At 42.4% G+C, this 8879-nt stretch overlaps 1 protein-coding gene across 1 annotated transcript in view; it reads left to right on the top strand.

Moving 5' to 3' along the window:
• Positions 1-6839: 6839 nt before the first annotated feature.
• Positions 6840-8879, top strand: part of LOC100136288 (LCK2) — a 39324-nt gene continuing 37284 nt past the window's right edge. Inside the window, exon 1 of the mRNA XM_036962201.1 lies at positions 6840-7020. The gene's annotated coding sequence lies outside the window, so the exon portion shown is untranslated. The remainder of the gene's footprint in view (positions 7021-8879) is intronic.

Here is an 8879-nt window from a genome sequence, read left to right as displayed (position 1 = left end):
ACTGTCTTGTTAGAAGACAAATCTCCGTACCAGTCTCAGGTCTTTTGCAGACTCCATCAGGTTTTCTTCCAGAATGGTCCTGTATTTGGCTCTATCCATCTTCCCATCAATTTTAACCATCTTCCCTGTCCCTGCTGAAGAAAAGCAGGCCCAAACCATGATGCTGCCACCACCATGTTTGACAGTGGGGATGGTGTGTTCAGCTGTGTTGCTTTTACGCCAAACATAACGTTTTGCATTGTTGCCAAAAAGTTCAATTTTGGTTTCATCTGACCAGAGCACCTTCTTCCACATGTTTGGTCTGTCTCCCAGGTGGCTTGTGGCAAACTTTAAACAACACTTTTTATGGATATCTTTAAGAAATGGCTTTCTTCTTGCCACTCTTCCATAAAGGCCAGATTTGTGCAATATACGACGATTGTTGTCCTATGGACAGAGTCTCCCACCTCAGCTGTAGATCTCTGCAGTTCATCCAGAGTGATCATGGGCCTCTTGGCTGCATCTCTGATCAGTCTTCTCCTTGTATGAGCTGAAAGTTTAGAGGGACGGCCAGGTCTTGGTAGATTTGCAGTGGTCTGATACTCCTTCCATTTCAATATTATCGCTTGCACAGTGCTTCTTGGGATGTTTAAAGCTTGGGAAATCTTTTTGTATCCAAATCCGGCTTTAAACTTCTTCACAGCAGTATCTCAGACCTGCCTGGTGTGTTCCTTGTTCTTCATGATGCTCTCTGCGCTTTTAACGGACCTCTGAGACTATCACAGTGCAGGTGCATTTATACAGAGACTTGATTACACACAGGTGGATTGTATTTATCATCATTAGTCATTTAGGTCAACATTGGATCATTCAGAGATCCTCCCTGAACTTCTGGAGAGAGTTTGCTGCACTGAAAGTAAAGGGGCTGAATAATTTTGCACGCCCAATTTTTCAGTTTTTGATATGTTAAAAAAGTTTGAAATATCCAATAAATGTCATTCCACTTCATGATTGTGTCCCACTTGTTGTTGATTCTTCACAAAAAAATACAGTTTTATATCTTTATGTTTGAAGCCTGAAATGTGGCAAAAGGTCGCAAAGTTCAAGGGGGCCGAATACTTTCGCAAGGCACTGTAGTTCACTGTTAAACAATGAGGGTGATTTGTGGTTCTATATGTACACAACCTTTTGAGGGCCATATATGGAGCGAGCCATTGAACCCTTTTTGGTTTGAAATAATATGATTTCTTCTAACAGGGCCTACACTGGGTCTATTAGGTTGTCTTGACATAGCGATCCCCAGGTTATCATATATTTTAGAACTACAGTAGCCTAAATGTACCATGTCAAGGGTTTCACAGGAAGCTGACTATATAGCTTAGCAGGGATTCATGTTGTTTCCCACATGTACTGTACACACTACACAGTCATAATGTAGTAAGTGAAACCACATGCAGAGCTGGTATTGTGGGCTCAGCAGGATGAATTGATCTGAATCTTGACCCTTCCATTGTGTCTGCCCAGTGACCCATAGGCATGTTGCTCTGTTCCCAACCCCCTCTGTGGACTTCCTGATCCCAGCGCTCTGTTTTCCTGTCACATGTGAAGACCTGGATTATAGTCTGTGATGATTGTCTCTGATTTTAGATTTAATGCAACAACGACGGGACATCTATGTGTGTGTGTGTGTGGCACTTACTAGCTCCTCCATTTGAGCGTAGGCCTGTGGAGGCGATGAGATACCCCACTGGTCCTGGAGACTGAGTTTAAACGGTCTGTAGAAAAATGGATACATATCGGACACACTTACCAGAGAAGAGAGAGACCACAGAGAGCGAGAGCAAGAGAGGGGGGGGGGGGGGACCAGATTCATCACTGCTGCAAATGAATGCAGAAAGTCCTCAATTCTTTGCAGTTCATGACAAAAAGCATGTGGAGGAAAACAATAAGAATCCTCTATTCCTTTCGCACAGTAATTGTCGTGGCAGAATCAGAATTATTTAGGTAACATTTCTAAATAAAATGTTTTATTTATTTTATTTCATGCTTATGTGAGATACACTGCTCAAAAAAATAAAGGGAACACTTAAACAACACAATGTAACTCCAAGTCAATCACACTTCTGTGAAATCAAACTGTCCACTTAGGAAGCAACACTGGTTGACAATAAATTTCACATGCTGTTGTGCAAATGGAATAGACAACAGGTGGAAATTATAGGCAATTAGCAAGACACCCCAAATAAAGGAGTGGTTCTGCAGGTGGGGACCACAGACCACTTCTCAGTTCCTATGCTTCCTGGCTGATGTTTTGGTCACTTTTGAATGCTGGCGGTGCTTTCACTCTAGTGGTAGCATGAGACGGAGTCTACAACCCACACAAGTGGCTCAGGTAGTGCAGCTCAGCCATGATGGAAAATCAATGCGAGCTGTGGCAAGAAGGTTTGCTGTGTCTGTCAGCGTAGTGTCCAGAGCATGGATGTGCTACCAGGAGACAGGCCAGTACATCAGGAGATGTGGAGGAGGGCAACAACCCAGCAGCAGGACCGCTACCACCGCCTTTGTGCAAGCAGGAGCACTGCCAGAGCCCTGCAAAATAACCTCCAGCAGGCCACAAATGTGCATGTGTCTGCTCAAACGGTCAGAAACAGACTCCATGAGGGTGGTATGAGGGCCCGATGTCCACAGGTGGGGGTTGTGCTTACAGCCCTACACCGTGCAGGACGTTTGGCATTTGCCAGAGAACACCAAGATTGGCAAATTCACCACTGGCGCCCTGTGCTCTTCACAGATGAAAGCAGGTTCACACTGAGCACGTGACAGACGTGACAGAGTTTGGAGACGCCGTGGAGAACGTTCTGCTGCCTGCAACATCCTCCAGCATGACCGGTTTGGTGGTGGGTCAGTCATGGTTTGGGGTGGCATTTCTTTGGGGGGGGGGGGCGCACAGCCCTCCATGTGCTCGCCAGAGGTAGCCTGACTGCCATTAGGTACCGAGATGAGATCCTCAGACCCCTTGTGAGACCATATGCTGGTGCGCTTGGCCCTGTGTTCCTCCTAATGCAAGACAATGCTAGACCTCATGTGGCTGGAGTGTGTCAGCAGTTCCTGCAAGAGGAAGGCATTGATGCTATGGATTGGCCCGCCCGTTCCCCAGACCTGAATCCAATTGAGCACATCTGGGACATCATGCCTCGCTCCATCCACCAATGCCACGTTGCACCACAGACTGTCCAGGAGTTGGCAAATGCTTTAGTCCAGGTCTGGAAGGAGATCCCTCAGGAGACCATCCGCCACCTCATCAGGAGCATGCCCAGGTGTTGTAGGGAAGTCATACAGGCACGTGGAGGCCACACACACTACGGAGCCTCATTTTGACTTGTTTTAAGGACATTACATCAAAGTTGGATCAGCCTGTAGTGTGGTTTTCCACTTTAATTTTGAGTGTGACTCCAAATCCAGACCTCCATGGGTTGATAAATTTGATTTCCATTGATAATATTTGTGTGATTTTGTCAGCACAATCAACTATGTAAAGAAAAAAGTATTTAATAAGAATATTTCATTCATTCAAATCTAGGATGTGTTATTTTAGTGTTCCCTTTCTTTTTTTGAGCAGTGTATGTCATTAGAATGTCTATTCTTGGATAATACTGTTGGCCGGTTGCAGTTATCTGTTCTCTGTCAGGGTTCAGTTACTTGGGCCGCAGAGAGGGGAGAGGTCAAGCTTGTCTTCATGTGTAAACATATCTTTTAAACCATGTGAATGGATCGATTGAGGGGGAACCAATTATCTCTTGGCTTCACAATGTCTGTGTGCCAGTCACTGTGTCTCCGTGAGCTTGTCCAGAATGGGAGTGTCTAAAACGACAATTGATATATATCCTAATGTCCTGTTGTACCAAGAACGAGAAGTAGAACCTCGTTTTAGGAGAGCAAACTGAACGATAATTTATAGCTAATGCTGTCTGGCTATGGGATACTCCTCTCTCAAGTAAAGTCTTCCTTTGTAATGTTCCTAAGATCTGTGATTCGTCATGTGAGTTGAGAGGGGTGTGTCTTGGCTATAAATGATACTAAGAACTGTTTTGTAAGGACTCTCAGAGAATTCATTTATAGACACTGAATTGATCTGAGAGTCAAAGGGTTGTGATGGAGCTCATATAATTAAAGATAGACTTTATGATAACTCTGACTCTGTGTGTGGTTTGCTCTCATGATTTGGTAAATACAGGAAATTTCCACTACATACTACGGACATGGAAAGCAGCATAGTGCAAAACACAAAAAACACATCCAGACTCACACACAAGGTATCTCACAATTATGTAAATCCTTTGTCTCTGGCCTGTACTAGAGAAGAGGCCAATAGGTTTTCCATAATCGGCAGGGAGGGAGAGAGAGTTAGGAGGGGGCTTTGGTTAGTGAGACATCCTTATCAACAGCAAACTTAATAATAATAATAATAACAACAACAGTAATAATAATATATTCCGTTTAGCAGACGCTTTTATCCAAAGCGACTTACAGTCATGCATGCATAACCAGAAACCCTGACCCAACATTCACTGAGTGATTGTAGGCAGGGCCAGATTACAGAACAGACAGGCAGGGCACGTTCCCTGGAGCCCCCAACCTCCAGGGGGCCGCCAACCCCCTCCAATTTATTTATTTTTTATAAATATGAAGAATTGCGGGAAATTAGGTTGGAAACTGCTAAATGTTCTCTCAGCCTAATGGCAAAATGTGTCGAATTGCAGGACATTTGCTTTAAAACTGCAACATTTTATCTAAGCCTCATGAAAGAATGTGTAGAAATAGCATTATATAACTGCATATATTTCTCTCTGCACCATGGCAAAAACTTTTTTCCCAAAAAAATATTGTTTTCTTCTATTTTTTTTTATAGAATGGCCCCGGAGTCAGTGCCCCAGGGCCCCAAATGTGGTAATCCGGCCCTGTGTATAGGATGGGAAAATGTTAACAGGTTAAACTTTATTAGTAACTATTAGTAGACCTATGCGCAATATGTAAATTGGCTGTCAACACGTTGAAATATGGGGTTTAAGCAATATGGCAGCAGTTCTGTATTCTAGGCTATATGGTCCATCAATCCGACTTTGAATGTTAGTGACATTGGTAGGCTATACTCAGTGGTGTAAAGTACTTAAGTAAAAACTACTACTTCAGTAGTTTTTGCGGGTATCTGTACTTTACTAGTCATATGTTTGACAACTTTTACTTTTACTACGCTACATTCCTAAAGAAAATAATGTACTTTTTCCTCCATACATTTTCCCTGGACACCTAGAACATTTTGACAGGAAAATGGTCCAGTTCAAGAGAACATCCCTGGTCATCCCTACTGCCTCTGATCTGGCGGACTCACTCAACACAAATGCTTTGTTTGTAAATTATGTCTGAGTGTTGGAATGTGCCCCTGGCTATCCGTCAATAAAAAATAAAATAAATAAAACAAATCTGTCTTTCTGCCCCTGAACAAGGCAGTTAACCCACTGTTCCTAGGCCGTCATTGAAAATAAGAATTTGTTCTTAACTGACTTGCCTAGTTAAATAAAGGTTAAAAAAATTATAAAAAAATAAACATGTGTGTTATTTCATAGTGTTGATGTCTTCACTATTATTCTACAATGTAGAAAATAGTAAAAATAAAGAAAAACCCTTGAATGACTAGGTGTGTCCAAACTTTTAACTGGTACTGTATATTTACTAAAACCTCCTGTGTTGTGTGCTTGTTCATTTACCAGGTACTGTATGAATGTCTACCAATGGCATGCCTGGTGTGTGACTGGTGAGAAATTGAACCAGTAACTCAAAACATTTATAAACTATTTAAAAAGTATAAATAGTACTCACTTTAGATTAAGGACTGCAAAACGACTTCACTAATGATTTGTCATAGAACGATGCCGGGACTAGTTTATGTGGGTGAGGATAGATTTCCAGCGTTGTGCTTCATTTGACAGTGCAGTGCGCAAAGGTTATGTGTAACCTTCTGCCAAGAAGTGACAAGCCTTTCAGCGAGTGAAATAAGCAGGAGATAGGTGGGACTTTCCACCCTTCAGTGGCTGTAGCAATGTAATGTAATCCGACACCACAGTCACTCATTACTACAGCATATAAACACAATTCCTGGGCTGAAGAGACGGATTTAGAAGCTTCTAAATATTTATAAAACAATTCAAATACACAGACAGTCCCCGAATTGACCTTTACTGTAATCAAATAAAATAAAATGTTATTTGTCACATGCACCAAATATCAACAGGTTTAGTAGACCTTAACATGAAATGCTTATTTACAAGCCCTTAACCAACAATGCAGTTAAGAAAAATATGTTTATATAGCACTGTATAAATGTCTATTAGACGGCTATTGCCTTATTGTTATAAAAGCCAATTTAGCGACTTGTTAGGCTAAATTGCAAGTAGTAGCCTATTGTATAAATGTTCTCCCAAATCCCCCATTTCCCTAATTAGCCTATAGTAGGTATGAAATATATTTCATACAATACACAGCTAAAATATGAGGCCTAGCTGGCAGCAGTAGGCTACATGATCTGTGTCAGTGTGCATGAGTGTGTCTTCTCTGTTTTCTTCCTATACCTCGACTGCACCACAGCAGCTGATCTGTCATTTCTGCACCACAGCAGCTGATCTGCCGTTTCTGCACCACAGCAGCTGATCTGCCGTTTCTGCACCACAGCAGCTGATCTGCCGTTTCTGCACCACAGCAGCTGATCTGCCGTTTCTGCACCACAGCAGCTGATCTGCCGTTTCTGCACCACAGCAGCTGATCTGCCGTTTCTGCACCACAGCAGCTGATCTGCCGTTTCTGCACCACAGCAGCTGATCTGCCGTTTCTGCACCACAGCAGCTGATCTGCCATTTCTGCACCACAGTAGCTGATCTGTCATTTCTGCGCCACAGCAGCTGATCTGCCATTTCTGCACCACAGTAGCTGATCTGTCATTTCTCACAGACACAGCATTAGGACCTGCTGAACCAGAACTTTCAGCAAGTAAGTCGGTTCATTTCACAAATGTAGCAGCTTCGGCCTCAAAAGCCCTTTTTTCGTCTAACTTTTTCGGTACTATACCTTTCTGTTTTTCTGTTCTGACTTAGTGACTGACGGAGAGTCAGAGCAGGTCTCGCTCTCTTTGATTATGTGTTCTTTACTTTGAATGTTAATTCGCACCACCTCAGCTCAGCTAATCAGAAAACTGGGCTGACCCATCTTCGTAGGTGCCCAGCCTTTGCCCACTGGTCAGCCAAATGCTTAATATAAATTATTATGGAAATCTGAAGACATAACAACTAGGATAGGTTGCTAATAAGACTAGGATTATGCCTTTGGCTTCTGGACAAAGAAAAAAAGTTGATATGAAACCAATAGAACAGGAGAGAAATGACATGAGGAAGTGTTTAGGCCTATAAAGTAAGTCCCTAAATGTTTCTATGGTCAGATTTTGGCTAGGCTACTTTGAAGCAAGGTAAGAGTACCAATTATACCGTGACATTTGGGGGACTCTTTTTCACAGGGCCAATTTTTATAAAGACATGTACAGTGCCTTGCGAAAGTATTCACCCCCCTTGGCATTTTTCCTATTTTGTTGCCTTACAACCTGGTATTAAAATATTTTTTTGTGTGTTTTTTTATCATTTAATGTACACAACACGCCTACCACTTTAAAGATTCAGAATATTTTTTATTGCGAAACAAACAAGAAATAAGACAAAAAAAAACAGAAAACTTGAGCGTGCATAACTATTCACCCACTACTTTGTAGAGGCACCTTTTGCAGCAATTACAGCTGCAAGTCTCTTGGGATATGTCTCTATAAGCTTGGCCCATCTAGCCACTGGGATTTGTTGCCTATTCTTCAAGGCAAAACTACTCCAGCTCCTTCAAGTTGGATGGGTTCCTGCTGGTGTACAGCAATATATAAGTCATACCACAGATTCTCAATTGGATTGAGGTCTGGGTTTCGACTAGGCCATTCCAAGACTTTTAAATGTTTCCTCTTAAACCACTCGAGTGTTGCTTTAGCAGTATGCTTAGGGTCATTGTCCTGCTGGAAGGTGAACCTCTGTCCCAGTCTAAAATATCTGGGATGGTATTCTCAGGGGGGTGAGAGGTGTTGGGTTTGTGCCAACGTTTTCCTTGATGGCCAAAAATGCTACATTTTTGTATCATCTGAGCATAATACCTTCTTCCATATGTTTGGGAAGTCTCCCACATGCCTTTTGGCAAACACGTTTGCTTATTCTTTTCTTTAAGCAATGACTTTTTTTCTGGCCACTCTTCAGCAAAGCCCAGCTCTGTGGAGTGTACGGCTTAAAGGGGTACTATGGATAGATACTCCAATCTCCGCTGTTGAGCTTTGCTGCTCCTTCAGGCTAATTCCTTGGTCACTTTGATGCCTCTCTGATTAATGCCCTCTTTCCTGGTACGTGAGTTTTGGTGGGCGGACCTCTCTTGTCAGGTTTGTTGTGGTGCCATATTCTTTAAATTTTTTAATAATGGATTTAATGGTGCTCTGTGGGATGTTCAAAGTTTCGGATATTTTTGTATAACCCAACCATGATCTGTACTTCTCCACAACTTTGTCCTTAACCTGTTTGGATAGCTCCTTGGTCTTCATGGTGACGCTTGCTTGGTGGTGCCCCTTGCTTAGTGGTGTTGCAGACTCTCGGGCCTTTCAGAAAAGGTGTATATACAGTTGAAGTCGGAAGTTTACATACACTTAGGTTGGAGTCATTAAAACTTGTTTTTTTAACCACTCCACAAATGTCTTGTTAACAAACTATAGTTTTGGCAAGTCGGTTAGGACATCTACTTCTACTTCAACTGTATCTCCCAGGCATATTACATAATTT

The sequence above is a fragment of the Oncorhynchus mykiss genome, chromosome 25, assembly GCF_013265735.2.
Source record: "Oncorhynchus mykiss isolate Arlee chromosome 25, USDA_OmykA_1.1, whole genome shotgun sequence".
NCBI lineage: Eukaryota > Metazoa > Chordata > Actinopteri > Salmoniformes > Salmonidae > Oncorhynchus > Oncorhynchus mykiss.
This window is presented reverse-complemented; position numbering and strand designations above follow the sequence as displayed.